The following is a 25,699-nucleotide window of genomic DNA, read 5'->3' on the forward strand; positions in this document are numbered from 1 at the left end:
CAAATTCTCAAAAAAGAAAAAGGGCGACTGTGGGATCTTAAAATAATGCCTTCTGATGAATGAAATAAATGGGTATCTCTCTGCAGATGAAGTTAGAGGCACACAATGGGAAGCTCGGAGTTGATATCTTGGCAAAGCATGAGAAGATTCTTATTGACTTGTTTTAATTTAAAATATTATCAGATTTTTGTCTCTCGTTTAAGAGAAAGACTTGCGAATCGCAGATCACCATATATCCTTCATTTAAACTGTGCCTAGTAGGTTTGCGGGTATCTGGCACAGTATCCCTATGATACCTCTCAATACAAAGCATTAGAAACAAGAATTGGATAGTAAAAGTGTCCTTTTTGCACTTGGGAATAGGAAAATACTTTATATACTTTTGTCTCTCAAGCCTCAAGAAGCATTTCGGTGCTTAAAACTTAAAATTTTTATGTTGATGTGTTGGATTCAAGTTCTAAAAGGAATCATAAGGGGTAAGGGATGAGAGAGGAATTAAAACTTCTGATAAGTTAGATATGTTTTTGTACTAGTAGTTGAAGGATTTGTCACAAAGTCGGGTACATAAGAAATTTTTCATGTATAGGAATATCATGATGTTTTTGAAGCATATCTACGGATGAATTAGTGATTTTTCTAGTATGAAAAAAATTTACTTTTATTTACAGTTTATTTGATAATCAAACATGAAAGAGTGATTCTTTTTCTAATGTTTCTAAGTTCCAAATGAAAGATGTCTGATAATTCAAGTCAGATTAATGAAAACAGTCCCTTGTTCATAAAAGATTTGGTGGTTGGTGAACTATGTTAGAAATGTAGAAATAAATGGTTGCAGCGCATTCAAAATCATGTACTCTTTAAGAAGAAATTCATCCCTATTGGATTGTGTATAAATTGGCTTTATGACAAATCGTCTCCAAAATACAACAAAGTCCAGCCAATGCTATGGATTATTTGTAGATTGCATATCAAGGAAAGAAATTGAATATCCTGTTCGATAATAAGTATTTCAAGGGAAAAGAAAATTTGTGTTTGCAATATGAAAATTTCAAAAGAAAATTTTAAAGGAATTGAGAGATAGTGTAAGAAGATTTTGAAGAAGATGTCTTTTTACTTGTGTGGAGAAGTTTAAATAGGCATAAAAAAATGCATTTTCATTTGATGATCGTGCATCTACAAATTCTAATTTAATAGTCATTTTTCAGTAAAGTTATGTCTATAAATTCAAATTTAAACTTCACTACTAATTGTCAATTGTTATATTTAAATTCTAAATCACTTAATAATAAAATGAATAGCCCACATACCAAATCATGATCACTCCGTTTATAAAATAGAATCCCATATTTATAAAATCATAGTCCAAAATAATATGTGCTCGCCCTTTCACTTGCACTTACACTTACACGATGTAAAAGTGCAAAGTGTCAAGTGCTCCACTAAAATAACAAAATGCACCACTAGTATCCTACAACCCAGTATCCACGGTATTTGCGTGTGGGAGGTGCTTGCGCCAACTTCTTTGGACCAAGTGATCTATCCATAGATAGGCCACTAAGTTTCAATTCACAAAAGACGCTTATAAACGTAAACTTCTTGCAAAGAGTTAATGGTAAGTGGAAAATATATTGTTAACCCTATAAAATCTACACTAGAGAATCAACCGCTTGGCAACAAAGAGGTTATGCCTCATCAAAACATTGCTACATAGAAATGAAATAAAATCGGATGGAATAAAATTGAATTTATCACTTTGATTTCATTATTTTATTTGTTTATTTTTTCATTCCATTTCATTTCTATTGCATTTCATTTGGCAAACTATACATGACGCAATGGAAGAGGAGAAAAGAAAGATTTTTAAACCATGGTTCTAAGGCTCTAGGTTATAGCATTGGCTACATTTATGTTGTGAAAATATTGTATTAGCTTTGGCTTTGGTTTGTCAAAGGTAGCTTGTACTCATTGGCCTCGGTGAGAGTTCTTTCTCATCACATTCTCAAATGCTAACAAGAAGGAAGAGGTTTTCGCAAATTGTGATGAGATTTATAGCATTGATAATAAGAAGATACCTCTGGTGGAAGAGACCCACAAGAAGGGTTTCGTTGGTGGGTTTCCTAACCAAGGAATATGTCATCTAGTGACAAGTTGGGTTCATTTGATGCAAGTGTGATCTTCCCTTTTATTTACCAATTGGGCATTTCAACTTTATAGTGTGTGTGTTTGTGAACCTAAAAATATGAAGTGTGTGTTTCTATTCCTTCTTTTTTAATCTTTTGATTTCATCGCATTGTGTTTGCTTCATTGTTCAAGTTGGTCAACTTTGTTTGAAATAAATATTTAAAAAATTTTGAAGAAATTGTCAACCCAATTTACAACCCCCTCCCACCTTATCTCCCCTACCCCACCCCACCCCCAAAAAAAAAACCCCCCAAATTGCCATTCAAGCCAATGGTGATTGACCACCCAAATGACACCCACGGAGAGTAGGAATGGGGTTGATTGTATGAGGACAAACCTTGAATCAACTGTAAGATTGTCCCTTCGTAACCTCACAAATTGGATGTAATAATAATTTGTGTAAATTGAATTTCAAAGTTATAATATGTTGAATCTACCAACACAAGCAGAGTCAAACAATAAGAAAATGAAATAAGAAGAGAGATGAAAACAAACTCAATTTTAATTGTGGTTTGTTTAACTAAGCCTTTTTAACTTCCCAAGAGCTCATCTTAGGCTATCCACTCTCACCAAAATTGTGCAATAGTGCACAAACTTGCACTACACGAAATACTCTATGCCAACAAACTTCGCAACCTTTGGTTGCTTGATGTATAACAACTCAAAATTAGATCTCCCTGCAAATCCTCAAGAAGAAACTTACTTGAGGACAAAAGTCATTGTTTCTTTTTGTTCACATCCAAAGCACTACAACGAAGTACAAAGAGATAAAACAAATTGGCAAATTCATTGTAGTTTGCCTCTGCGTGCCTAAGTTTATCGGCAAATATCCAACAAGCTAGTTCAAACATTAAAACTAATGATAAAAAAAGGTTGAGCTCAAATTGAGTCAGCTCATAAGTAATAACTAAGCTGGTCTTATGCAACACTTCTAGATGCTATTAATCAATAAGAACTTCTTAAATTGGAATTCCTTATTAACTAAATTAAAAAGGTACCTATAAAGTGTGTATCAGGTGTCCAAATTAAAAAGGTACCTATTAAGTTTCTCATAATGATATATATTTGGTGCCCAAAGCAGAAATCATTTTACGAAGTGCTTGGAAAAACAATTTCTTGACAAAACTGCATTGTGACCATGTGTAAAGACAACAAAGCTCACATTACATGCAACTTCCAAAAAGATAGAATGTATGTAAGAGTAAAAATTTATTTAAAAAAAAAAAAAGAAAATAAAACAAAAGAGAACAGCAATTATAATTTACTATAAAATATTTTGAAATCCTTAGAATTCAATTACATTAACATTATTATGAATAATGATGTTTGCTAGAAATGAAATATCAATTACAACAGGTGGCGGTTTGATAAGATCTCATGATTGCAACTAATCATGTCCTGGTCAGGCTCCATGAAGGAGTATCCACGTCTCTCTCGATACATTCAATCATGAAAAAGTATGAAAGTGTGCATGTATCTGTCACCTCCTTCAAGAACCAAATATTCCATCTTATTAAGTTGATTGATGCTATCTCCCCATGTAAAATTTCGACCATTGGGTGCTGTGAAAGACCTCACAAATCTCTTTGATACTCTTCTCAATATGGTCTCTGGCACTTTCCTCTTTACACTTCTTCTTTCTATACCAACTAGCTCCATCCTTTCTTGATGGCTTCAATGGATACACTATCCTCGCGTTCAGGCATTAGTAGCACCTTGCTCTCCAGTAACATTTTCATCCTCCTATTGATATAGTTTCCTTTTCCCTCGGCAAATCATTGCCAAAACTTGCCAAGAAGCCAAATGAATCTACCAAAACTAAATGCCACGGATAGGCAAACCTAGAATCCTTCACAAACCAAAGAATATGGCTTCTGTCCATGGAGCCAAAAAAAAAAAAAGACTAAGCGACCAAAGCACAAAATTTGAACATCAAATTCTAAGTGAATGCCAAAACATTCTACATCTATGGTACATGAATATTTGGAATAATTTTTTGAGAATACTACATATATTGAATAAATTTGGGAAAAGGGAAAGTTCTATGACAAGATGGCACAAACAAATAAATAAAGCACAGCCACATGAATATAACAAAACTACAAAAGATCATGCAACTATGTATCGACTTCTAGACAGAGACTCATATCGGTTATCATGCTCAGAAATTCGTTTTAAAAGCACAATCAGTACCCTCAATCGCAAGATTCTGGAAATAGCATCCATATGCAATAAATGACCAATCAAGGAGCAACTCTATATGAATTTCTCAGTAAGAAAAGAAAAAATAAATAAATAAATCCTTTAAATAAATAGCCAAAACATCCATTTCCCCATTACATTGCACATGTACAATAGCAAAAGATTCTAAGGATAGACCTTATCCTATGAGAGAGAGAGAGAGAGAGAGAGAGAGAGAGAGATATCCTATGAGTGAGTGAGTGAGAGAGAGAGAGAATTTTTTAAAGAAGTTTTTTTTTCCAAATAATCTTGCTTAAAAAATCCAAATTGCTGGGCACAAGGTTTAAATAGCAAAAGCTTCAAACAGGAAATTGCACATCAAAAATGGGCAGAAAGATGTTTGTACTTTCTTCAAAATGCTCAACTATTCTTTGTTATCCTTAAAGGTCAAGGATTTTTGGTCACTAAAGCTATAAAATTTAAGGCAAAAATATTGATCATCACAATCTATTAGATTTTTGGTGACTGGAAGGTTCAAGTCTTTGCTTTGACAAAGCTGAAAACAAAATATTATTAATAGATGCATCACCAAAATACAGAACTGGCAGTCTCCAAAGGCCAACTCCTCAAAGAAGTGTTTCAAAAGAAAATTCTAGAATTTGACAACCAACCCTAATTCCAAATAATAACAATAATAACTTGTTGTCAACACATGGACTGCTTTTGAGGTTCTTGTACCAATAGTGAGAATGAGGTGAATCTATCACGCCCCGAACCCCGAAAGTGGGCCCCAGGGTGTGATTTGAGAACCTAACCTGTATCTATATCCATAGTAGTTAAAAGCACGCCTCAGGCGCAAGGCGCAGTGAGGTGAAGAGGCTGCCGCCTCATACCAGGTGGGGCGAGGCAACCTGCAAGAGGCGACCCTAGGCGAGACGAGGCGCAGTGAGGTGCGCCGTGTGTATTTTTAAGCCATTTAAAGGAGAGAAATAGCCCAAGCCAGACTCGTATCCCTCAACGAACAGAGCCCTAGCCCCTTTCGACCCTTCGAAGCCCTTCGTGAGTTCGTTTGCGAGCCTTTGAACCAGCCGGAAGCCTTCGCGACTTCGTCTTCGAGCTTCGACCAGGATCGTGAGTTCATCTTCGACATTTTGAAGAAGCACGACCTGCGCGACTTCGTTTCGAACCAGCCGGAGCCCTCATGAGTTCGTCTGCCTGCCTTCAAAGCAGTCGTGAGTTCGTCTGACTGCCTTCGAGCACGACGTGAGTTCGTCACGTCGCCTTCAACATTTCAAACCAGCTGGAGATCGTCTTTAAGCCTTCGAACCTTTGTAAGTCTTCTTCTTCTTCTTCTTCTTCTTCTTCTTCTTCTGCTGCTGCTTGCGTCCTGCTGCCTGCTGCTTCTCTTCTCTTCTTCTTCTTCTTCTTCTGCTACTGCTGCTGCTGCTTGCGTCCTGCTGTCTGCTGCTTCTCTTCTTCTTCTTCTTCTTCTTCTTCTTCCTGCTGCATGCTTGCTGCATGCTGCATGCTGCTGACTGCTGACTGCTGCCTGCTCTTTTTCTTCTTCTTCTTCTTCTTTATATGTAAGCTTATAAATTAAATATTTGGTTAATTAATGTAAGCTTATAAATTATAACTAATACATAATATTTATTTTTTTTACAGAAATTTAGCTACTGTTTTTTAATTTATAATATTTAGTTGAATTAATGTAAGCTTACAAATTATAACTAATACATAATATTTTTTTTTTTTACAGAAATTTAGCTACTGTTTTTTAATTTATAATATTTAGTTTAATTAATGTAAGTTTATAAATTATAACTAATACATAATATTTATTCTTTTTATTGAAATTTAGCTACTGTTTTTTAATTTGTTTGGAAATGCATTATGTAAGTCTTAAATTTTAAATATATGATGCATTGTTTTTTCAGTTAGGATACGGGATACCAAGTCTAAAATCTTAAATGGATTCTAGTTCTGGATGTGAGGCCTCGGCAAAGAAAGATCCTGCATGGAAGTATGCACATTTGGAGGATCAAAAAAATAGAAATAATTTGACTTACAATTTTTGTGGTAAAGTCGCAAGGGGAGGAATATTTCGGGCAAAACAACACATTATTGGAGGATTTCGAAATGTGAGAGAATGCTCTAAGTGCCCTGCTCATGTACGTGAGGAGATTAAAGAGTATATGTTGAAGAAAGATATGGAAAAGGAGAAAAATGAGTTATTGCCCGACTTTAATGATATAGATCATTACGGTGAAGATGAAGAAGATGAAGTTCAAGAAATTGACATTCGTGGCAAGAGAGTGCTTACTAGTGATGGAAGTAAAAGATCATACCAATCCAACTTGAAGAAACCAAAACAGAAGCGGCCTATAGACTTGTTTTTTACTCCCGATCCAAAGAAAGCGGTTCAATCTAGGAAAGAAGGGAAGATGAAGCAAACATCAATAAATAAAGCGTGCAAGAAAGAACTAAGAAAAAAGGCAATGGGAGATTTTGCTAGGTGGATGTATGATGCTGGGATACCATTTAATATTATACGTTTGAGCAGCTTTGCAGTGGCACTTGAATCGATTGGACAATATGGTCCTAGAATAAAGCCACTTAGCTATCATGAAGTGAGAGTTCCTTACCTAAAGGAGGAAGTTAGTCGAATGAAAGAGTTGTTGAAGGTCCATAAGGAGGAATGGACATAATATGGCTGCTCAATTATGTCTGATGGTTGGAGAGATTCGGTTGCTAATAAGGACATAATCAACTTTTTAGTGAACTCTCCAAGAAGATCAGTATTCATCAAGTCTATTGATGCTTCTAATATTGTCAAGAATGCAGATAGAATGTATAGATTACTTGATGAGATGGTAGAGGAAATTGGAGAATCAAATGTGATTCAAGTGGTAACTGACAATGCGTCAAACTATGTTGCAGCAGGTAAGAACTTATTTTTAGAACTACTTTCTATAGTGTATATAGTGTTTATTTTAATATTTTAATGGCTTCATTCCTTGATTTTTGAACAGGGAGATTGTTGGAAGCAAAGAGGCCACATTTATATTGGACACCGTGTGCTGCTCATTGCATTGATTTAATTTTGGAGGATATTGGGAAGATGCCTTCAATTCATGCAACTTTGAAAAGGGCAATTTTTTTGAATGGCTATATCTATAATCGTGTTGGCGTTGTCAACTTGATGAGATGGTTCACTAAAGGAAAGGAGTTACTAAGACCTGCAGTTACAAGATTTGCAACTGCCTTCATCACCCTTCGTTCAATCCATCTTTAAAAGAACAACTTGAGGAAGATGTTTACTTCTGAAGATTGGAATACTACTAAATGGGCAAAGGAGGCGGCTGGCAAAAGAGCAGCTACTATTGTTTTGATGTCTACTTTTTGGAGTACCATCGTCTATGCTCTTAAGTTAACAGGTCCACTTGTTCGTGTACTCCGTTTGGTTGATGGGGAAAAGAAGCCTGCAATGGGATACATTTATGAAGCAATGGATAGGGCTAAGGAAGCTATAGCTAAGGCTTTTGGTGAGAGAGAGGATAAATTCAAGGAGGCATTTGAAATTATTGATACGAGGTGGGGATGCCAACTCCATCAACCGTTGCATGCAGCTGCACACTACTTGAATCCAGAATTTTTCTATTCAAACCCCAACATTTTGCAAGATGAAGAAATTATGACGGGTTTGTACAAATGTATTGCAAGGTTACTACCAACTATTGAAATGCAAGATAAAGTTTCAAATGAGTTGGAAAAATACAACGCCGGTAGTGGCGTCTTTGGAATTAGTTTGGCAGTGAGACAAAGGAAGACAAAAGCACTAGGTAAAGTGGCATTTGTACTACCTCTTTATTTTTGAAAATTATTTTTGCTATTTACCTAGTAGGTATTCATTTAAAATTTATTTTATAACGGCGCAATGGTGGATGGCATATGGATCAACAACTTCAAACTTGCAAAAGTTTGCTGTGAAAATTCTTAGCCTCGCATGTAGTGCTATCGGCTGCAAAAGAAATTGGAGCATATTCCAACATGTAAGTCAATAGTATATCATGGATTAATTATTAAAGAACAAGAACTACCAATCTACTGCTTTTTAGAATCATTATTAACCATATTACTTTAAACTTTTTGCAGCTTCATAGCAAAAGGAGAAATAGGCTATCCCAACAACGCTTGAATGATTTGGTATTTGTGAAATATAATCGAACTCTAAGACGTCGATACGACAAACGTGACACCATTGATCCCATCCTCCTAAAGGACATTGATGATAGTAATGAGTGGTTGATTTGTAGGATGGATGGTGATTCTGATGAGGATGATGAACTCTTGTTTGAAGATGATAATTTGACTTGGGATTCTGTTGCTAGAGCTGCTGGACTAAATAACCCCCCGCATCACACTAGATCAAGAATAAGTACAAATATGCCATCATCATCTAGAGGAAGAGGAAGGGCTTCATCTAGTAGTGCAACCAGTGCTAGGGGTCGGACCACAATGTTGGAACTTGTAGATGAGGATGAAATCCAAGTGGATAGTGCAGAGGAGACGGAAGAGGAAAAAGATGTTAGAGAAAACAGTTCTGATGATGAAGAGGAAGATGATGATATCTTCACCGACTTAGTTGATGATGAGTGATGAGTGATGATTGAGGAGGATTTTTAGATTTTATATTTTGAAATCTTTTATTGTACTCTTTTCTTTTGATGTTGAACTATGCTGAATTGTTGATGCTTTTGGGCTTTGTCTTGGCAATTTTATTAAATTTCCAATTTTGTTATTGAATGTTTTGGCATTTTAAATTCTAATATCACTAGATATTCATATGTTCATATATAAATTACCCCAAATAGATATTTTACACCATTTTAATAATTACGCGCCTCACGCCTCTGACTACTATGTCTATATCATACAAACATCCATGATACCAATAAATATGAGGGTCCAACCCAATAGGGCTCACGGATACCCTACTCACAACCACTATTCACATGAATAACGCAGCAGAACATATTTCAACATATTATATTCATTCATACCAGAATATTAAGTCTGTCATAATACAAAACATCAAACCAAGGTATCAAACATAATCCAAAATGACATCCCGGCTATAGTTTAGTACTCACAACAGTAGTTACAAAAACTAACAGAATACTACACTCCAAAACCCTCTAGAACGCTAGGTCCGACTACCTGAAGGACCTGAAACAGATTTGTATGATTGAGGTGAAACACTTCTCAGTAAGGGAGAATCGGGTTATATTAGTGTGTGGGCACATGAGTGTTATTCCAATAAGAAACAAAGTATTTCGCATTTCCAGTATTTTCACAAACAGTTCCAGTATATTTCACAATCATCGGTATAATCCGGCAAACCGGCATGTCATTATTGACCCATGGTATTGAACTAGCGTTCCACAACCCTCGATATTATCCGGCAAACCAGCATGTCATTATTGACCCCACAGTTTTGAACCGGCGTTTTAGTAACCATAATCCCGCAAACCAGTATGTCATTATTGACCCATGGTATTGAACTGCATTCCACAACCCTCGATATTTTCCAGCAAATTGGCATGTCATTATTGACCCCACGGTATTGAACCAGCGTTTTAGTAACCATAATCCGGCAAACGGCACGTCATTATTAACCCACAGTATTAAACCGGCACAAATCTAGTGTTTTCACACTCTTCGGCATAAACCGGCAATTCACAACCATCAGTATTAACCCAGCATGTCTTATGACCCCACAGTTTTAATCCGAAATGTCTCAACCCCACGGAATCAAACCGGCATCCCACAGTAATGAAATCAGAATGTCAGTAACCACCATTCCTGAAAACAGTTTGGAACTCCAGTTCCTATATACCATTTTAAACACATCACAACTCAATCATCACAAAATATCCTCTTCTGCCACACCTATTTGGATAATTAAACAATCATATGATAATTGATCCGAAAATACAATTTAACATAGAATAAAGGTACAGTCATCTCTATATTTTAGTTTTATTCAAATAAACGATTTTCCAAAAGAAACGGAGACGATACCCAAAACTCTAATTTTCCCGAAAACTGCACACCCGAAAAATCGGCAATCTCACCCATGGTTTTAAATAACGGCCGTTACGTAGCGTAACGGCCGATACGTAACGGAAATCGGAAGCCCCGAAACCGATACGGGCCGATAATGCGGTTCGGAAAAAATTCACGGCCGTAACGGCCGTTACGGAGGCGTAACGGCACGTAACGGCCGATTCTCCAACGTTACACTTCGTAACGTCCGTTACGGACCGTTACATGGCCGACAGTCGCAGATTCGCTGAAGGATTTCTGTTGCAGGCAGCAGGCAGCAGCGCTGCTTTCCCCCCTCCCCAGTCCCCACACTCATCTGCCATTCAAAGGGTAAAATGGAAAGTTACAAACTGACCTTGAAAATTGTTGGCGCCTGGCGGAAGCAATAAGAAGGCTTCGAAGCCTGAGAGTGAGCACACCGAGGGCTACCGAGCAGATCTACTCATCTTGCAAGTTTCCAGCAACTTGGCGAGTCCCCAGCGCCGGCGAAAGGTCGGCAGCAGCAGTCGTCGCAGTCGGCACCTTCCTCCGCCAGTCGTCGCAGTCGCCACCAGCCAGCCTCTCGTTTTAAGCTTCGGAGGCTCGGAGCTTGGCGTCATCTCTGCTTTGTGCTTCGCAGTTCGCAGCCTTCGCTCCTTCGAGCTCCTTCGAGTTCCCTCGAATCCCTCCCCTCTCTCGCTCTGAGTCGACTACCAGGCCCAGCGTATGAGACACTCTAACTCTTAACACTCAACACCCACAGCACTTTTCATTATGTTTTTTTTTTTTTTAAATTATATTTTGTTGTTCACAGCACTTTTCATTCTGTTTTTTTTTTTTTAATTATATTTGTTTGTTCCCAAGCACTTTCATATTTTTTTTTTTTTTTTAAATTATATTTTGTTGTTCCCACAGCACTTTTCATTCTGTTTTTTTTTTAAATTATATTTTGTTGTAAAATAGGTTTGTTAAATTGAATTAAAAAAAAAAAAAGTAATTTAATAGAGTAAAAAATTAGAAATCATTAATAATTATGTAAAATAAAATTTTCTTAATTTATAAATATTTTAATTGTATTATATTTTTTTGAAAGATAATTATGAAAATTAATTCCATGACATAGCAAGCAATTATTAATAGTATATAATTAATATTTTTTAAGGTTAGTAAATAATTAATATTTACCAATAATAATTGAAGCCTTTTTTATAATAATATTTGAATATCAATAATCCACTACTGCATTCACCATCTAAACAAAGCATTAAAATAATGTATGTACACAAGACATCCATGTGATGGCATTTTATATTATCTAGGCTTAATTGAGCTATATTTTTCACCATTCTTAAAGAATTCTAAGGAATACTCTGCACAATATTATAATATTTAGTCTTAGGATTTGCCAAATTCTAAGGAATACTCTGCACAATTATTATAATATTTAGTCTTAGGATTTGCCAAACTTATAGAAATAAAATTAATTCATGGCACCAATTGGCTAACATACTATTTATGTCAGCTGGACAAAGTGGTTATTTTGATAAAGAAGATATCATATTCACTCCCATCTATTGAAAAAATATTGAATAATGTTCATATTATAAAATAAAAAAAAATTAAATAACATCTGTCACCCATTTTATGTTACATGTGTATCTACTTGCCATTTCTTGAGTAGGGTGACCCTGTTTATTAATATTTTTTAAGTTTTAATACATCATTTTGACCTTAAATTTAAAATTAGGTAAAATAAATGTTTACATCTATTTTTTGTTTTTAGTTATCAAATAAAGTAAAATTTGATAACTTAATAATAAAAAAATTAACCTAATAGTTAATACATTAATAAATCTGATTTTTACTAATTACTACTGGAATTTATAGAAAAATTTAATTTTAATCCATATACTGAGAAAATGCTTAAAAAATTAAATAGTCAATTTGTAATGTATGGATCTCTATTTGTGATGCTATGATGTATATGAAAGTAGAGCAAAAATCTTTTTCACCTGTTAATTTCTATAGTTATAAATGAAAATAAAATCAAGCTATGAAAAATAATAAAATATCTTTTTAAAGATAAAGAAATATATTTTTTTTGTAATAAAATATCTAATATTTTATAATTTTGTTTATTTAAATATAAAATAATAAACATTACTTATTACTTTTTATCAAATATTATACTTTATTTTTACGTAATAAGTATTTAAAATTAGGACTATTTAGTACTTATTATTTAATATTTACTAAATTACTAATTATATTATTCCTGTCATTGTAGAAAGGTTGTAACTTTGTATTTTCTTTATATTTTGTGTAGAGATCATCAAATTAAGTCTATCAATATGTCACGTGATAGAGAAATGAAAACTTACCTAGTGAGGATATTGGATGGCATTTTGGTACTGCGGTAGACGGTAATAGACATGTTATTATGTGTAAGTTATGTGGGAGATAATCAAAGGGGGCATTACACGCTTGAAACAACACTTGGCACATAAAAAGGGTCAAGTAGCTGGATGCTCAAATGTGACCACACAAGTAAGAGAACAAATGATGAAACATCTACAACAGTATGCTGAGAAGAAAAGAGATAAACAAAAAAGGCAAGAAGAAGCAGAAGCCCAAATTAGAGGAGATTTTGAGAATTTGAGCGATGAAGAAGACTTAGAAGAAGAAAGTATGAGATTTGCTCGACAAGAAAGCATGCGATCACAACAACAATGGGAAGAAAGACAAAGATTTCGAGCAAGAACAACTGGAAGAGGTAATATTTATGAAGAGGGAGGTGGCTCTGGCAGTGGTGCTACCAGTGGTTTCAATAGAGCAGGAGCTCGATCTTATAGTGGTCGAGAAGCTGGAGGTAGTGGACGACAATGGATCAATCCTGATGCCCCTGAAGCTAGACTAAAGGCAATGGATCCTATTTTAGAAAGAAGCAAGAGTGCGAAACAAACCAAAACTCAACACAAGTTACTGAAAGGTTTAAGAAGTAAATTAGGAAAAGCGGTTGGAAAATTCCTAATTTATAATCGGATTCCAGCGAATGTAGCTGACTCTCCATTTATGCAACCTATGCTTGATATTGCTGCAGAGGTTGGAAAGGGGGTGAAGGGTCCATCACCCTATGAGATATCTGAAATTTATATTTGGAGCAAGAGTATCAAGAAATGAAAAATTATATAGCTTCTTTTGCTGGAATTTGGAAGGAAAGAGGTGTAACACTTATGTGTGATGGTTGGTCAGGACCAACTAGAAAACACATTATAAACTTTTTAGTTTATTGCGATTGAGGCACCAGTGTTTTCACAAATCAGTTGATGCCTCTGATGTGCCAAGCAGAACAGCTGAATATTATTTCAGGTAATTTTCTAATTTTAATTGTATATGCAAAATAGTATTATGGACTTGCATGTTTTTAATTAAATAGTAGTAATTATTGAATCTATAATTTCATTTCAGATTAATGGATGAGGTGGTTGAAGAAATTGGAGAGGAGAATGTTGTTCAAGTAGTGACTGATAATGAAGCTGCAATGAAGGCAGGAGGAAAATTATTGATGCAGAAGAGGCCCAATCTCTATTGGACAGCATGTGCAGCTCATTGCATAGACCTTATTCTTGAAGATATTGGTAAGAAAAGTAACGTGAAGAAGGTCTTAGAAGATGCAAGAACAATAACCTCATTTATTTACAACCACACATGGACAGTGAATTTCATGAAGAAATTCACAAATAATAGAGAGTTACTTCGCCCTCCATCACTCGATTTGCCACAAATTTCATTGCTTTGGAGACTATTGTCAGGCATAAACAAGCACTAAGGGAAATGTTTACATCTGATGCTTGGAAAAACTCAAGATTTGGAATGGCAAAATCAGGCCCAGCATATGATTCGAAGAAAATTATCTTAGGCAAAGAGTTTGGCAAAAGGCCTCTGATATAATTAAAGTGCAAGAACCCTTGGTGAAAGTTCTTAAATTGGTTGATGGTGATGAAAAACCAACATGGGCTTCATATACGAGGCAATTGATAGGGCGAAGTTGGCCATTCAAAAAGATTGCCGGTTTTACAAAGATTATTGGAAAATTATTGACAACCGGTGGAGTTTTCAGTTGCACCAAGATTTGCACGCTGCTGGTAAGTGTAAATCAAATACAATTTCTATTATTTTAACTTTTAAATTATGCATAGTTGCATTAGAAAACTATTGATTAATATGTTTCTAAATTTAATTGTAGGGTATTTTTTTGAACCCACAATTTCTTTATGGTGCCCCACCCTCTCCTGAAGTTGCTAGAGAAGTCATGGATGGAGTTAAAAAAGTGATAACCAAGTTGGTCCCCGATATAGATACTCAAATTCGGGCTGATTAATCAAGTAAGTATTGGTTCCATTAAATTGAATAATGAATTGTTCTAGTATTCTGTAATACTTTTTAAGAATAATTATTAATACATCTAATTAATTAATTTTATTTCACATCATCCTTTTTTAGTTGTTGCTATATCGAGATAGGCAAGAGACTTTTGGAACCCCATTGGCTCAAAGGGCAGTGAAACAAACAAATCCTGGTAATATGACTATATAGCTAAATAATGGAAAATTACTCTATTTTCTCTCTTTGTGTTCAAATTTGACTTTTGAAATACGCTATACTAATATAAAACTCTTTTTAATTATTAATGGCAGCTGAATGGTGGATTCATTATGGCTTGTGTGCTCCTGAACTCCAAAGAATAGCAATTAGAGTTCTTAGCCAGACCACATCAGCTTTCGAACTGTGAGCGTAATTGGAGCACCTTTAGCCTCATCCATACGAAACAAGAAATAGATTAAAGTACATGAGACTACAAAACTTGTTTTCGTACATTACAACATGAGGTTAAAGTTAAGACGTACAATGAGAAGAAAGCCAACGAGAAATTGAAGAGGGTTTCAATCCTATCAATTTGGACTACATTTTCGAAGAAGATGATTCCGTTTAAGTCAATGGTTAGAGGAGAGAGAGACACCACTACTCGACGGTCAGGACAATTCAAATTGGTTAAATGAAGAGGTTGGTGGTACTACAGAAGGAGGTGATCAACACCAATAAACGCGCATGATGATTCAAGTTCAAGCCCTGAACGTACACAAAGTGATGACAATCTTGGTTTGAGCCCACCAAGTGATGATGATGGGTAATAGTGGTGCTGGAGCTGGGGGTTGGGGGGGGGTGGCGAGTGGTGGTGGTGGAGGCGGCGGGTGTAGAATTATAATTATGGATATGATACAGGGACATCATTTGGAAGGATATATATCCTTCTGATCCTTATGGACTACATGACATACCTGAAAATTATGGACTTGGGTATTCCTCCAAGGAACCAATCTTCACAACCCAGGGAGAAGGAGTGCTCGTGGGTACCCTAACGATTCTACTGAAGATTCATATGGTGTGGTTCGTAGTTTTGGCGAACTTTGGTTTAGATGGTTCATCATCACAATCATATGGATCTCATCCAGCATATCCACATTATGCATCTCGTGACTCACATTTTTATCCCAGTGGATCAGGAATCTCAGGATCTAGTGAGTCTTCTTCTACACACTACCCAGAGCCAGCCCCTGCCCCAACTTATAGACATTATTCAGGAGAATTTTCATCACCAGTACATTTTCAAGAGCAACAACAAAATGACGTAAACTTAGGTTCATTCAAACTATGTATTTCACAAGGATGGGGAGATAATTTCCCATCCCAATCCCAAGATACAGATGCAAATATGAAGACCCTCCACGTCATTCTTTTTGGTGGTGACATGTGTTATGTTACAAATTTGTAATATTGTATTCATGTATTTTCAACTATTTATTGATATTTGATATTAATCACTTTTAAATTCATGTAGTGTAATGTGTATATTGAGTATTAAGTCTATTGAGTATTGATTCATTTTTAGTAACTTTATGACTTTAATTAATTGATTCTTACATTTCTACATCTTTTTACTCATTAAAGTAATGTAAACTATAAAAAAAATATGTTTTTTTTTGTAAACAGCGCACTAAAATTAATATAAAAATCATAATGCCTATTAAAAAGCATTTGTAGGTTGAAAAAAAGCCTTCAAAATTCATTAAAAATCATGTATTAATGGATTTCATGCTTATTTTTTAATTTTGGCATGGTTGTGCATGCGTGAAAAAAATTCACGACCGTTACGCCCGCTTCCCGTTACGTAACACCCGCGTCTCCCGCGACCCGCGACACCCGCGACCGTTTCGCGACGTTACCCGCGACCGCGATTTCGAACCATGATCTCACCTGGTGAAATTTTCCAAACAAGTAACCAAAACATCCATATAAACATAACCTATAGTTCTACCGAATCAAATTCTAAAAATAACTTATATAAACAAATCCCCTTACCTGTTCCCAAATACCGAACACGACTCCAAACGGCTCGAAACGGCCACACGGATTCCTAAATCCTAAAACCAAAAGATCATACGTCAATATCACCCTATTTAGTACAAATCGACAAAAAAACCACCACCCCCCACCAACGTCACTAGGCTCGTTTTGACCCTACTCAACTTCAGGGATAAAACCCGGAAACGAAAATCCTCAAATCGAAAATTCTAATCCGTAGGACTTGTAGAGAATTCACCCGCTGATCCACGAGTAAAGTGGGATCGTTAATTCGGGGCAACGAGAACGCCTGAGATCTTAGAGAAGAGAGAGAGAGAGTGAGTGAATTCGCAGGTTTTTATAGAGAAGAAGAGAGATCGAGTCCTGGAGGGGAGTGATTGGGCGAGAGAGGTAGCAGAGAAGACAGGAGAACGTGATAGGAGGTTTGAGTCCTGTGTCGTTCGTCGGCCATTGGAGGGGTGGAGTTCTCTTCGTTCGTGAGATGGTGGGTCCCCGCTGAGTGGGGGAGAAGGGGGTGGGATTGCGATCGGGGCGGAGACGGCAGGGGGGATATGTGCGAGGTGAGAGGGGTGGCGTTGGGGCGAGGCAGAGGAGGAGAGGAGGGGTGCGTGTGGAGGATGGGGGGACTCGGAGTGGACCCGGAGGAGCCGTGGAGTCGAGTGAGGTCGAGTCGAGGAATCTGCGATGGAGCGTTTCGGGTGTGCGGTCGGGACGAGCGAGCTGGAGATTGGAGCGCAGGACGGAGAGGGGAGGGTCGAGATTTGGGGGGAGGTACTGGGGAGGGGGGAGGGACTGAGTGGCGAGGGTGACGGAGAGGGGGTCCGGATGCCGAGATGGGAGCGAGCTGATATGGTGGAGGCGCCTGGGTGGGCGAGTCGAGAGAGTTGGTCGGCCGTCGCATAGAAGTTGGTAACACGAGGAGTGGGAGAGAGCAATTATGATACGTCTAAGGGCTGGTTACGATGAGGAATAACTAACCCTTAAGTAATATAAAAATATCTAAAAAGATATTTATATATAAATATTTAAAAATATCTCCTCCAAGATTTTATTTTATTTTATTTTTGTTCAAGTTACTACAATCTCCCCTCCTTATAAAATTTCGTCCTCAAAATTTGCTAACTGTTTCTATCACATTGTCTGAACTCTAATTGCTCTGTCTCTAGGAAGAACCGACGACCACCCACATAGTAGCCTCGCCCAAATTTATTACCTGCCCTTACTTATGGAGGAGGAATACCATGGTTACACATAACGTCTCGAGAGATTACAAATACAAGCTCTCCCCGAGACCAAACAAACCACTTACTTACCACTCTACTTACCTGTCTAACTCTGAGCATCTCTGTATAACTGAAGATACTTCTGACGTATCTCTGACTCTAACTCCCATGAAGCTTCATTGGCTGCATGATTATGCCAAAGTACCTTCACAAGCTAGTACATAGCTCCAGTTCCTTACAGCCTAGAATCTGAACCGATATTTCATCATATGCTAAAGTGTCCCCGCGCTCCAATGACTCATAGTTGATCACATATGAAGGATCAGGAACATACCTCCTAAGCATGGACACGTGAAACACGTCGTGAATCCTAGACAGTGCTGGGGCTAATGCTATCTTGTACGCCACCAGACCGACTCTCTCCAGAATCGTCCTCTTTATCTCCTCGTCGTTTGGAACACACAACCTCATGTCAAACCTCAATACACCATCATTAGAAATGTTAAAATCTGCAGCCAACCCCTTCTGCACTTTCTCTACAACCCCCACTAACTCCTCACCATTGGCCTGCGTGGCTTTAATTCTCTCAAACAATGTCTAGTGATTACCACCCACCAATTCTACGCCGGGACTTTCTAGATCCATTCTGATATGATGTTGATCTAACACCGCAAATACTAACGCATGCTCAGACTTCTGACTCAAAGCATCGGCTACCACGTTAGCCCTTCCTGGGTGATACCTAATGGTGCAATCGTAGTCCTTGATCAGCTCAAGCCACCTACTCTGCCTCATATTCAACTCCTTCTGCGTGAAAAAGTATTTGAGGCTCTTATGGTTCGTGAAGATCTCACACTTTTCGCCGTACAAGTAGTGTCTCCAGATCTTCAACGCATACACCACTGCCGCCAACTCAAGATCATGTGTAGGGTAATTCTTCTCGTATTCCTTGAGTTGCCGAGAAGCATAAGCAATCACTTTCTCCTGTTGCATCAACACACATCCCAAACCCTTCAGAGATGCGTCGCTATATAATACAAAACCATCGACCCCAAATGGAAGAGCAGTGATCAATCAGTGTTTCAACTCCTGGAAGCTCTACTCGCACTTATCGGTCTAGTCAAATTTCACATCCTTCCTCGTTAACCGTGTCAGAAGACCAAATAACTTAGAGAATCCTTCCACAAACCGATAATAATACCCTGCCAGTCCTAGGAAACTCTGAACCTCCTGCACGCTCTTCGGTTTCACCCAGTCAACCACTGCTTCAATCTTACCTGGATCAACTGAGATACCACCCCTTGACACAACATGGCCCAGAAATGCAGCCTGTTCCAAGCAAAACTCGCATTTCTTCAACTTAGCATACAACTTCCTTTCCCGCAATACCTGAAGCACCAACCTCAGATGGTTTTCATACTCTTCTGGACTCCTTAAGTATACCCGAATATCGTCGATAAACACCACCACAAATTGGTCCAAGTATTCATGGAAAATCCTATTCATTAGGTCCATAAATACCGTCGGAGCGTTAGTCAACCCAAATGGCATGACTGGAAACTCGTAGTGGCCATATCTAATTCGAAAAACAGTCTTTACCACATCCTCATACTTAACCTTCACCTGATGATACCCTGACCGTAGATCGATCTTAGAGAAGACCTTCGTTCCCTGCAGCTAGTCAAACAGATCATCTATACGAGGCAACGGGTATCTGTTCTTAACTGTTACCTTGTTAATCTCACAGTAGTCAATGCACATCCTCATTGACCCGTCTTTCTTTTTCACGAACAACACTGGAGCTTCCTAAAGCGAAACATTGGGTCTGATAAAGCCTTTATCTAGTAGTTTCTGCAACTGCTCCTTCAACTCTTTAAGTTCTAGTGGAACCATCCACTATGGAGTTTTAGAAATCGGTACCTTTCCTGACAGCAATTCAATAGCGAACTCCACCTCACGATCATGAGGTAAACTGGGTAAGTCTTCCGGGAATACATCCGGGAATTCATTAACCACTCGGATATCCTCGAGCTTTAACTCATCTTGCGGTGGCTCCTTTACACATGCTAGGTACCCTTGACACTCGTCCAAGAGTAACCTTTTTGTCTGTATTGCCGATAGAATCTGTGGCGCCGAGCGCACACACGATCCCTCGAACTTATACTCCTATCCATCAGAAGGTCTGAACACTACCTCTTTTCGATTACAATCAATGACAGCAAAACTGGAGGATGACCAGTCCATCCCCAGAATAACATCAAACCCGTACATGTCGAATACTACTAGATTCACCGGTAGCGTCCTTCGCTGAATTTCTATAGGATAATCCCCCAACTTCTTCCTATATATCACCATACTCCCTGATGGTGTCGCCACGGACAATTCCGCATCCATCACTTGGGTTTCAACCCCACACAATTTCACAAAACTTGCAGATATAAAGGAGTGGGTTGCTCCCAAATCCAAATAGGACAACGGCTTTATTCGAAAGCAATAACATGGTACTTGTCACCATGTCGCCCGCGTTCTCCGCATCGGCAAGGGTAAGCGAGTAAACTCTTGCTTGAGCCGTGTTTCTCTACAAATTTCCCCGGGGCTCCAGGTTACCTTCCCCGTACTGATTCAGTGCAGGCGTAGCACTCATCGGAGCACAACAGACTCATGCCACATGGCCCTGTTCACCGCAACAGTGACAGTTACCCGTGAACAGCCGGCACTCACCCTCATCCCACCTATGGCACTTGGGACACCGTGCAAGAGATGAATCCCCCAGTGGACCCCGTGGTTCCACCTTATGTCGTTTACCAGCACCGTAGTTATTTGCACAACAGACTCATGCCACATGGCCCTGTTCGCCGCAACAGTGACAACTACCCGTGAACGGCTAGCACTCACCCTCATCCCACCTATGGCACCTGGGACACCATGCGCGAGATGAATCCCCCTGTGGACCCCGTGGTTCCACCTCCTGTCGTTTACCAGCACCATAGTTATTCTTCTTCCACTGCCCCTGACGAGCACCAGTCAGAGAACCAGAAGGCGCTGGCCTCTTCTTCTGATCCTGGACTACCACTTCCTCCTGAAGACTAGCTTCAACCACGGTGGCTTTATCCACCAGTACAGCGAATTCGCGAATCTGCAGGATTGCCACCTGCTTACGGATATCCTTCCTCAGACCCTTCTCAAACCTCTGAGTCTTCTTATACTCGTTCGATATCAGGCACGGAGCAAAACGAGATAGCTCGATGTACCTGGCCGCATATCTCTGCACCGTCAAGGTTCCCTGGGTCAGACTTGAGAACTCATTTGCCTTCGCGTCTCGAGTGGAAGCCGAGAAGTATCGCTTTAAAAATACTTGCTTGAAACAGCTCCACGTCATTTCTGATGGCCCGGTCCTCCGCTCCTCCAGCAAACTCACAACCGTCCACCATCTCTTAGCTTCACCTGCTAGCTGAAATGTAGCATAGAGAACCCTCTATTCATCTGTGCAATGCAGAACTTTCAATATCTTCTTTGTCTTCTGCACCCAGTTCTCAACCACTATTGGGTCAGATCCTCCAGTGAATGTCGGAGAATGCATGCGAGTAAATTTCTCGATAGTGCAACCCGCAACAGTAGGTGGACGTTCCCGTCCCCTAACACTCCGCCCAATCTCCCGCAAGACCTGCTCAGTCAAGCCTCGAGGCACGGCAGGAGACCCATCGCTCGAAGCCCCCTCTGAGCTACCGTCCAAGTTGTTATCCTTGGGTTCCATTCCGAAAATAGGATAAGAATATATTAGTATTCCTATGTCATAGCACAATTAACACAATCCTTGTAAAATAATCATGTTAACATCTAAACTCTTAGGTCCAGGTCTGTCGCACCGCACCAACACGAAAGCATCAATGGTTTGTTGTAGTTTTACTGAAATCGTCATTCCAGGAAAAACACAGAACACCATCAATGAATCCCCGTCTAGCTACAAGAAAACCCTCGACCTACTCTACCCATATCTCAATCTATCCATTCCTTACATTCCTATACTCTAGTATGTTCACCTAATCAAGCCTAACCAAGTCTACAAAACCTAGCAACTTCGTTAGCTCTGATACAAAGCTGTCACGCCCCAAACCCCAAAAGTGGGCCCTAGGGTATGATTTGAGAACCTAACCTGTATCTGTATCATACAAACATCCATGATACTAATAAATATGAGGGTCCAACCCAATAAGACTCGCGGATACCCTACTCACAACCACTATTCACATGAATAACGCAGCAGAACATATTTCAACCTATTACATTCATTCATACCAGAGTACTAAGTCTGTCATAATACAAAACATCAACCCAAGGTTTCCAACATAATCCAAAATAACATCCCGGCTACAGTTCAATACTCACAACAGTACTTACAAAAACTAACAGAATACTACGCTCCAGAACCCTCTAAAACACTACCTGAAGGACCTGAAACAGATTTGTATAATTGGAGTGAGACACTTCTCAATAAGGAAGAATTAGGTTATATCAGTGTGTGGGCACATGAGTGTTATTCCAATAAGAAACAAAGTACTTCGCATTTCTAGTATTTTCACAAATGGTTCCAGTATATTTCACAATCATCGGTATAATCCGGCAAACAAGCATGTCATTATTGACCCACGATATTGAACCGGCATTCCACAACCCTCGATATTATCCAGCAAACCGGCATGTCATTATTGACCCCACGGTATTGAACCGGCGTTTTAGTAACCATAATCCGGCAAACCAACATGTCATTATTGACCCACAGTATTGAACCGATATTCCACAACCCTCGATATTATCTGGCAAACCGGCACGTCATTATTGACCCCACGGTATTGAATCGGCGTTTTAGTAACCATAATCTAGCAAACTACCATGTCATTATTGACCCAAGGTATTAATCCGGCACAAATCTAGTGTTTTCACACTCTTCGGCATAAACCGGCAATTTACGACCATCGGTATTAATTTGGCATGCCTTACGACCCCACGATATTAATCCGGAATTTCTCGACCCCACGGAATCAAACCGGCATGCCATTATTGACCCCATGGTAATGAAACCGGCATGTAAGTAACCACCATTCCTGAAAACAGTTTGGAACTCCAGTTCCTATATACCATTTCGAACACATCACAACTCAATCATCACAAAATATCCTCTCCTGCCACACCTATTTGGATAATTAAACAATCATATGATAATTGATCCGAAAATACAATTTAACATAGAATAAAGGTATGGTCATCTCTATACTTTAGTTTTATTCAAATAAACGATTTTCCAAAAGAAATGGAGACGATATCCGAAACCCTAATTTTCTCAAAAACCACACACCTGAAAAACCAGCAATCTCACCCGGTGAAATTTTCCAAACAGGTAACCAAAACATCCGTATAAACATAACCTACAGTTCTACCAGATCAGATTTTAAAAATAACTGATATAAACAAATCCCCTTACCTGTTCCCGAATACCGAACACGACTCCAAACGGCTAGAAACAGCCACACGGATTCCCAAATCCTAAAACCAAAAGACCATACATCAATATCACCCTATTTAGTATAGATCTACAAGTCACTAGGCTCATTTCGACCCTTACCTCAACTTCGGGGTAAAAACCCGAAAATCCTCAAATCGAGATCCTACTCCATAGGACTTGTAAAGATTCACCTGCTAATCCGCGTAGTAACGTTGGATCATTAATTCGGGCAACGAGCCGCCCGAGATCTCAGAGAGAGAGAGTGAATTCGCGGTTTAGAGAGAGAGAGTTATATATTAAACATAACTTAACCCTTAAGTAATCTAAAAATATCTCCTCCAAGATATTTATATATAAAGATCTAAAAATATTTCCTCCAAGATATTTCTATATAAATATTTAAAAATATCTCCTCCAATATATATATAGTAACCTAAACAAAATATATATATATATATATATATATATATTGTTTAGGTTACTACAGAATCCGTGAATATACTTTATTAAAGAGCAGCTACACAGCAACGGGGTTTGGGTATATATTGAATCAATCGTGATCTGACCAAAATTTAATTGCAACCACAACCAAACAATGAATTCATTGGAAACAGCCTCTTGCAAAAATGTTATCATGTAAACCACTCTGCTCAACCATCTATCAACAAGTACAATGATTCTATCCAAATACTGATTAATGGATATAATACCAAAGTAGAGCAAATACAAAACCTCATCTATCCTAAGGTAAAGTTGGGAATTTTTTTCAGACTTCTAATAGTTCCTTTTTCTCACTAGCCAAAAATCATTCCATTCTCTCTATCATGCCTAACAAGCAAATATTTCCAAGGCATCGATAGAGTCCATTTGTGTAATTTTTATCAACTCAGATCAGAATGACTAAAGATCATCAGAGCATAAACAGATAAAAGACAAGTTTTGTTAGTGTTGCCTTCTACTGAGAACTAGCCAAGCACATCAACAGCAGAACAAACTATCTACAAGAGAATGTTCATATGGCAGAAAAAAGTTTATATCAGATTTTTATATAAATAATTATCAAATATAAACAGTCTTTTCAATATTTAACAAAAGTGTAAAAAAAAAAATGTGTAAGTAAACCATTAGGACATTCATGACATTTTATACAGCAATGTTATTCCCACAGCACAGGCACGGTGACAGTGCAAATAAAAATTTGAGCTCCATTTCCTAATATGCCAATATAGCAGAATGATGACAAGGTCCCAACAATTGCAAACTAAATTAAAAATTATACTTGGACAATCATCTAAAGGACATGTTTGGAACTTGAAAGTGCACAACCTTTTTTGGCTCAATCAAAGTTGAGCTGAAATAGAATATATTATGAGGCCCTATATCAGATATTTAGTAATAAAATAAAATTTTAAGATTACCTGCTTTCTATATTTCTTTTTCAGATTTTCAAACCTTTTGATCTGAATTTTTGGACAATATTGCAGTTATAGAATTTCTAGTTCAAATTATGTTATTTATTTTTTATTTATAACTGGTTGAATAAAAAAATGAAACCCTCAAAATTTGTTGTGACACTCAGAAAGCATCTAAAATTTTGATGACGGTGAATTGAATTTGGGTCAATCATATCACAATGATTCACATTACATGTTCTCTACTCAGAAGAACTCAGATTTGAATTGAAAACCAAGTTGATGGGATAATAGATTTGACTTTTGATGTTCATTCATGCTATAACCATATTTGTATTTATTAATTAGAAGCAAAAACACAAGTGCATCAGCTCACAAGCTTTGTTAAGCTGACTGGGGACAAATAGGGATTATTTGCCAAATATATTCTTCCAAACTTGATTATTGACAGTTCAAATTTTCAAACCCAAATTGTGCTATAAAGCCGCATTATAATTCTATTCCTACATTATGCTTATATCTTTGCTGTTTTTTGTGGTTCCTATACTCTGCAAACCATGGGGGGAAAAAAAAGGAAAAAGAATACTCATGAACTAACCTAGCAACAAAATCAATTAGGCTGTTCAGAATCCGCTACTTAGAAGTGATGAATCCTTGAGAGCAAGTGATATGAGTTGTAGAAAGCCAAAAAC

The 25,699-nt window shown here is 37.9% G+C and overlaps 1 protein-coding gene across 2 annotated transcripts in view; it reads right to left on the reverse strand.

Annotated features, from left to right (window-relative positions):
* Nucleotides 1–3,426: 3,426 nt before the first annotated feature.
* LOC131158302 (pentatricopeptide repeat-containing protein At3g16010) overlaps nucleotides 3,427–25,699 on the reverse strand; it is a 35,775-nt gene continuing 13,502 nt past the window's right edge. For both annotated transcript variants that reach the window (XR_009137443.1, XM_058113070.1), the window contains one exon: nucleotides 3,427–4,055. The gene's annotated coding sequence lies outside the window, so the exon portion shown is untranslated. The remainder of the gene's footprint in view (nucleotides 4,056–25,699) is intronic.

This window comes from Malania oleifera, chromosome 6, assembly GCF_029873635.1.
Source record: "Malania oleifera isolate guangnan ecotype guangnan chromosome 6, ASM2987363v1, whole genome shotgun sequence".
Classification (NCBI taxonomy): domain Eukaryota; kingdom Viridiplantae; phylum Streptophyta; class Magnoliopsida; order Santalales; family Ximeniaceae; genus Malania; species Malania oleifera.